We start from the raw sequence: 8,185 nt of genomic DNA, 5'->3' as shown, positions 1-8,185 counted from the left end.
GCTTCACGTCTCTTCCACAATATCAATCTGCAGTGAGGAGTAGAATTCTTAAAGACCACATGGGCAATATAAGAACAGGACTGTGTCTGGAAGGAGTACGAGAGTGCTGAGCAGTGGGAAAGCATAAGAGGGAGCCACAGACAGGCTGGAACCTGCCCTGAAGCATTGGACAAGCTGGTTGGGAACATAGGAGGCACATTTCCATAAGGGGACTTGAGCCAGTAAAAAGATCTCACACAATCCAGGAGGGTACAGGAAAGGAAGACTCTGAGAACCAGGAGGAAAAAAGGAAGGAAGGAATCCCTGGGCAGGTATACTAAGGATCAGGCTTCTTAGTATAGCTAACCAAGAGCAATCAGTTCAATAGGATGGTACCACTGGTTCCAAGATGGGGACTTGTACTTCTGACCTGATCTTTTATATGCTGGAAAGTGTGGACTATGAGCCACTGAGTGTTTCAAAAGTGTACTTTTTATTACTTGACCAGTCTCAAAATGTTCATCTCCACTACCCAGCACATTAATTGTGAAGTAAGTGTATCACTCAGACCAGAAAATAAAACTGGTTGGTAGTAGGTAGGGTAGGGGGCAGATTTAGGAAGATACTAGAAGTACACATACACACAAGTCTACACAAATTGCAGAAGCATGTATGAGGCGTGCAACCTTGTGTGAAACAAAAGAAGGTAAAGAATATGCATTCACTTTTCACTTGTACCTGCACTGGAAGAAACACAGGAAACCAAAAAGTGGTCAATTGGTAGAGGACAGGGGAAATGAGGTGGATGGGGCAAGCGTGGGAGAAAAACTTTAATGCATACTTCTTTAATATTTTATTATGGAAAATTTTCAAACATATATAAAAATAAAAAGAATAGTATAATAAGCCTGCAGGGACTTGTTATGCAGCTTCAACAATTATCAATATTTTGTCAATCTTACTTCACTATTTCCCCACATATTTTGAACTTTCTATTAAATTTTTATTATTTTAATTTTTGTTCCATAGTCTCTATACCATTTGAAAAAAATCCATTACTACAAAAGAGATTTGGAAAAAAGAAGGTGAGAGGAGACAAGTTTAGACAATTTTTTTAAAAATTTACTGTAGAGGTGCCTGGGTGGCTGTCGGTTAAGCATCTGCCTTCAGCTCAGGTCATGATCCCAAGGTCCTGGGACTGAGTCCTGCATTAGGCTCCCTGTTCAGCAAGGGAGTCTGCTTCTCCATCTCCCTCTGCCTCTCTCCCTCCTTCTGCTCTCTCTCTAGCTCATTCACTCTCTCAAATAGATAAATAAAATCTCAAAAAAAAAATTTACTGTAGAGAGAAAGTGAGAGTTCAGTAGACCAAAGTATGATCAAGAGTGTTTCGTTGTTGAGTTTTTTTTTAATTGGCAGATATTAATGGCATTTTGCATGCTGATGGGGAAAAACCCAGTAGAGAGGGAAATCTAAAGCGGGAGAGGTGAGATTTGCCAAAACAATATTCTACTGAAGATGAGAAGGGATGGGATTTGAAACGTTGATGAAGAGATTGCCGTTAAGTACGAAAATATTTACAAAAGACACATGTGATAAAGGACTTATCCAAAATATACAAATAACTCCTAAACTCAACAATAAGAAATTACTAAAATATGGGCAAAGACCTTAACAGACCCTCACCAAAGAAGATATATAAATGGCATATAAGCACATGACATGAAGAGATGCTCCACATCATATGTCATCAGGCAAATGTAAATTAAAATGAGACACAAATGAGAATGACCAAAATCCAGAACACTGACAAAAGCTAATGCTGATGAAAATGCTGAGCAACAGGAACTCTCATTCATTGCAGGTGGAAGTGCAAATTAGGACAGCCACTTTGGAAGATAGTTTGGTGGTTTCTTACAAAACTAAACATATTCACCATTGGATCCAGCACTCATGCTCCTCAGTGCCTACCCAAAGGAAATGAAAACTTATGTCCACACAAAAATGTATACATGGATGTACACTATATTCACAAATGTCAAGACTTGGAAGCAACCAAGATGTCCTTCAGCAGGTGAATAGATAAACTGTGGTACATCCCGACAATGGAATAATTATTCAGTGTTAAAAAGAAATGATCTATAAAGCCATGAAAATACATGGTGGAAACTTACATGTGTATTAATTACTAAGTAAAGGAAACCGATTTGAAAAGGCTACATCCTGTATGATTCTAACTATAAGACCTTCTGGAAAAGGCAAAACTGTGGAGACAATAAAAAAATCTCTAGTTGCCAGTGGTTAGGGAGAAAGGAGGGATGAATAGGCAGAACACAGAGGATTTTTAGGGCAGTAAAACTACTCTGTATGATACTATAGTGGTGGATATATATCATTGTAAATTTGTTCAAACTCATCGAATGTATAACACCAAGAACGGTTCTAATGTAAACTATGGACTTTGCCTGATAATGATGCATCAGTGTAGGTTTGCCAATTGTAACAAATGTACCACTCTAGTGAGGGATGTTGATAATGGGGAAGGCTATGCATGTGTGGGGGCAGGGGGTATATAGGAAATCTCTTTACCTTCTGCTCAATTTTACTGTGAACTTAAAACTGCTCTTAAAAAAATAAAGTATATTAAAAATAAATAGAGAAAGAAGAAATTTGGTAAAAATCCATGGGCTAAATCCAGCCCCTTTAGGTCCAGGGATAATTATAGTAATAAGAATAAAATATTTTAACAGTAATAACAAGGAGAACAAGTAACATTTATTCAGAACTAACTATATGCCAATATCATCAAAGCATTCTTCGTGTATTAACTCATTTTTAAGGATATTAACTAACAGCTCATTACAGGAAGAAATATAGAGTACACCAAGAAAATATTCACAATTTTAGTAAGTAAATAATGCAAATTAAAATAACGTCATGCATTTCTTTACATTTAATGATTTAACAAAAGTAAGTAAAATACTAAAACTCTATTTTGAAGGAAATATGGTGAAGAGGCATTAAGAACTGTAAGAAACATAGCTCCCCAAATCCTAAGTAAAATATAGATAAAGTGAATCCAACCATGGCGGGGGAGATGGAGGCAGATTTTGAGGCAAACAATGAATAAAACAATAGCCCATTCATTTAATATTTACTGAGTGACTGGTGTGTTCAGGCACTGTTATAAGCCCTTGGGGATATAACACGGAACAAAACAGGCAAACATCTCTGCCACCATGAAGCTAATATTCTAATGGGGGAGAGACAAAATAAACACATAAGCAAATGCATAGTATGTCAGATGGCGATTACTGCTATAGAGAAAAAGTAAGGAAGGAAGTATAGGAATAAAGAAGCATGACTGCAGTTTTCCATAGTATCAGAAACATCTCACTCAGAAGGTGTTATCTGGGCAACTGAGGGTTATCTGAGAGCTGAGGGGATATATGTAAACATATGCATATAGGCGGACCTAGGGGCACCTGGGTGGCTCAGTCAATTAAGCATCTGCCTTCAGCTCAGGTCATGATCCCTGGGTTCTGAGATCGAGCCCTGCGTTGGGCTCCCTGCTCAGTGGGGAGCCTGCCTCTTTCTCTCCCTCTGCCTGCTGCCCCCCACCCCCCTGCTTATGCTCTCTCTTTCTCTGTCAAATAAATAAAAAAAATCTTAAAAAAAAAAATAGGCAGACCTATATGTAGACATCTATGTGTAGACATGTACAAATGTAGAGGTCTATTAGTATATATGTATATGTTAGTATATATGAATATAGATGTGTAGCATATTTGCATAGTATGTTAGTATGTATGTATATATTAGGACATATGTAGATATAGAGATACATGTATACATTTGTGGGAGGGAATTTCCCTGGCAGAGACAGAGGAATCAGTTAGTGCAAAGGCCCTGAGGTGGGGTGCACCTGGTATGTTCAAAGAACAGCACGGAGGCCAATGGGACTGATTTGGAGGAAATAGGAGCAAGGGAGAGTAGCAGGAGATGTGGGCCATTGAAAGGACTGTAGTGTTCATGCTAAAGAAGATGGGAAGTCTTCTGAAGTGCTGGGCAGAGGAGGGGCATAATCTGATTTACATTTCAAAAGGATCATTACAGTTGCAATTTGAAAATCAACTAGAGAGGCAAGTGTGGAGGCAGAGATAAAGGGAATGGATTAATGATTCAATCCAGGCAACAAATGATGATGACTTTAATTCCGATGGCAGAGATAATTAGAAGTGGTTAGATTAAGGATATATTTTGAAGGAAGCACCATTTGGGTGGGTCTGCAAATGGATTTAATGTATTGGATGTGGATAATGAAAGACAAAGTAGTTAAGGATGACTACATATACTCTAGATCAAATAGAATTTGTCTTAGAAATGCAAGGAAGGCATATTTCTTTATTAACATATAATGTATTATTTGTTTCAAGGGTACAGATCTGTGATTCATCAGTCTTACACAATTCAAAGTGCTCACCATAACACATACCCTCCCCAGGGTCCGTCACCCAGTCACCCCATCCCTCACACCCCCCTCCACTCCAGCAACCCTCAGTTTGTTTCTTGAGATTAAGAGTCTCTTATGGTTTGTCTCCCTCTCTGGTTTCATCTTGTTTCATTTTTCCCTCCCTTCCTCTATGATCCTCTGTCTTGTTTCTCAAATTCCTCATATCAGTGAGATCATATAATACTTGTCTTTCTCTGATTGACTTATTTCGCTTAGCATAATACCCTCTAGTTCTATCCATGTCGTTGCAAATGGCAAGATTTCCTTTTTGACCGCTGCATAATATTCCATTGTAAATATATATATATACACCACATCTTCTTTATCCATTCATCAGCAAGGAAAGCATATTAATGACATTCACCAAATCAGTGGGTTAAAGGAGAAAAACAGTATGATCCTCTTAAAGATGCAGGAGAAAAGGAGTTTTTCTACAAACTGATTCCAAATGATATATGTTTACTATGGTTATCAGCTGCCTGAATAGTCTGTGATCTGGTTGGTAGGCAATAAACAAAGGGTGAGAGAAAAAAATCTCAAGGCGATTTAATAAAATTTTTTTAAATCTAATTATTAGGGCGCCTGGGTGGCTCAGTCGTTAAGCGTCTGGCTTCGGCTCAGGTCATGATCCCAGGGTCCTGGGATCGAGTCCCACATCGGGCTCTCTGCTCAGCGGGAAGCCTGCTTCTCCCTCTCCCACTCCCCCTGCTTGTGTTCCTGCTCTTGCTATCTCTCTCTCTGTCAAATAAATAAATAAAATCTTAAAAAAAAATAAATCTAATTATTAAATTTAAAAGTGGTAAGTTAAGGAAAGTAAAAAAAAATCCTTGTTAGGCACTCAGAATAGGAAACTTGCTTACCTTTATAAAACATAGCTATAAAAAGGTACAGCAAACACTATATTTTATGGTGAAATGTTAGAATATTTCAAAGGACTTAAGAAGACTGGTGCTCAACATCATTGCTCCTATTCAAAATTATCTTGACAGACCCAGCCAATGTAGTAAGAAGATGACAAGAAAAAAATATGTATAAAGATTGGAAGGGAAAAGCAAAAGGTAATTATTCATAGATATGATTATCTACACAGAAAATCCAAGACACTATTGTAACTAATGAGAGTCTAGCAAGGTTGATTTAAGCTTAATACACAAATCCATTGCATCCCCACAGAGTAGCAACAAACAGTTTGAAAATGTTATTAAAGAAAAGTGATGCCATTCACAGAGCCAACTAAATTAGATAGCTCTAAATAAATCCAACAAAAAGACGTGCAAGATCTTTATTGATACAATTTAAAATCTTTATTGAAGTTTAAAGAAATCCTAAATAACTGCAAAGTTTTGCCATGTCCCTAATTGGGAATACTTAACCCTCTTAAGATGTCAAGTCATCACAAATTAACCTACACATTCAATATAACTCCAATCAAACTCAAACCCATAGCCAGGATTGTCATGTAATCTGAGAAAAAACCCTAAAATTCTGATGGAAGAGTACAGGCCTAAAAACAGTAGACATATTTTGAGGGGGACTTGCACTACATCCAGATGACAAGATGCACTATGAAATTATAGAAATTAAAATAGTAGATAAATAAAAATTGGCAGAATTATTCTAACTCTCCCTTGGCAGTGGAGCAGATAAACTCTCATTCATACAGCGAAATAATAAACAACAGCTAAAATGAATAAATCTGAGTTTCATGTATCAACTTGTATACTTTAAAAAATATACAGTGTTAAGTTAAAAAGCAAGTTGCAAAAGAATTTGTAAACTAGGATATATTCATATGTAATTTAGAAGCAATAATTGATATATTCTTTTTTGTTAAGATTTTATTTATTTATTTGACAGAGAGAGAGACAGCGAGAGAGGGAACACAAGCAGGGGGAGTGGGAGAGGGAGAAGCAGGCTTCCCGCTGAGCAGGGACCCCGATGCGGGGCTCCATCCCAGGACCCTGGGATCAAGATCTGAGCCGAAGGGAGACGCTTAACTGACTGAGCCACCCAGGCACCCCTGTTAAGTGGGCTCCACCAGCGGGGAGCCCCTAGGGGGCTTGAACTCACAACCCTGAGATGAAGAGTCCAATGCTTACCAACTGAGCCATCCAGGTGCCCCAGTTGTATATTTTAGAGAGAGTGCTCTTAAGTAAAAGTGACAAAATATCAAGATATATTTGATCCAGATGCATAGTTGTCTCTGTATTCTTTTCTGATTTTTATAAGAGAGATAACATTGAGTGGTAGATGAAAGACTAGCTAGGTTTGAATCCTGGCTCCGCTGCCTACTAGCCATGTAGACTTGGGAATGCTTCACTCTACCTCTCTGTGCCTCAGTTCCCTCATATATAAAATGGAATGAGAATAAGACCTACCTCAGGGGTTAATGATGTAAGTGCTTGGAACTGTGCCTGCTTCATGTGGAACATATGTCAAGTGGTGTGCCAAGTGAATATATCTACCATATTTAAAATTATACTTTTTAAACATTATACTTTTAAAAGAATGTTCATTTTTCATTGCAGGGAATTCTAAAAATGTGTCAACTATGATTAACCCCTGTTAATTTTACCCACCTGAGCCCATTTTCTTTTTGGGATCCCAGAGCCCCCTTTCCAGTGAGGAGCCTTGTCCGTGTGGATCAGGTGAGGCTGACACATTGTCTCCTGCCAAAAGGGGGGAAAAGGTGCAAGAAGGACCAATTGAATCATCCCTTAGATTAAATACATAGCATGTGGGAGTTAAGGGGTTTTGTTTGTTTTTTTCAGTTTGTGGGTAAACTGCGAATTATGTACTTGGAATTACTAGCAGCTGCTCTACCAGGTAGAGGGAGCCTTTTCAGAAATGAAGCCAAGAAAAGGCAGGAGATGGATGGAGAAAGAAAGACAGAACTCTTAGATCCCATCATGTCTGACATCCTCTTTACCTTCTTGGACTTTCCAAGTTTATCAAACAATGTACAGTTGATCATCACTATTCACAGATTCTTTATTTGCAAATTTGCCTACTTGCTAAAAGTTATTTGTAATACCTAAATCAATAATTCGCATGTATATGTGCAAAATGGTAAAAAAAAAAAAAATTGAGTTGACTGATATGGGTGTTCCCAGCTGAGGTCAAACAAGGGACACACTCTGCCTTCTGATTTCAGCTCTCAAATTGTAAATAAGTGTTCTTGTCAAGATCTATTTAGTACCATGGGTTTTTTGTTTGTTTCATTTTTTGGTTGTTTTTTAATTCAACGTACAGTATTAGCATATAGTGTTACATTAATTTCAGGTGTACAATATAGATTGAACAATTCTATACATTTCTCAGTGCTCATCAAGATAAGTATACTCTTAATCCCCTTTATCTATTTCACCCATCCCCCCACCCCACTCTGGCAACCACCAGTTTGTTTTCTGTATTTAGAGTCTCTTTTTTTGTCTCTTTTTTTGTTAGTTTGTTTTGTTTCTTAAATTCCACCTGTGAGTGAAATCATATGGTATTTGTCCTTCTCTGATTCATTTATTTCACTTAACATTAGACCCTCAGATCCATCCATGTTTTTGCAAACAGTGGTATCTCATTCTTTTTTATGATTGAGTAGTATTCCATTGTATATATACATCTTTTTTTTTTAAGATTTTTAAAAATTTTATTTATTTGACAGAGAGAGAGACAGTGAAAGAGGGAACACAAGCAGGGGGA

Source organism: Mirounga leonina, unplaced genomic scaffold (genome assembly GCF_011800145.1).
Source record: "Mirounga leonina isolate KUSES-001 unplaced genomic scaffold, KU_Mleo_1.0 Mir_91, whole genome shotgun sequence".
In the NCBI taxonomy this organism is placed as follows: domain Eukaryota; kingdom Metazoa; phylum Chordata; class Mammalia; order Carnivora; family Phocidae; genus Mirounga; species Mirounga leonina.
Note: the sequence above shows the minus strand (reverse complement) of the source record.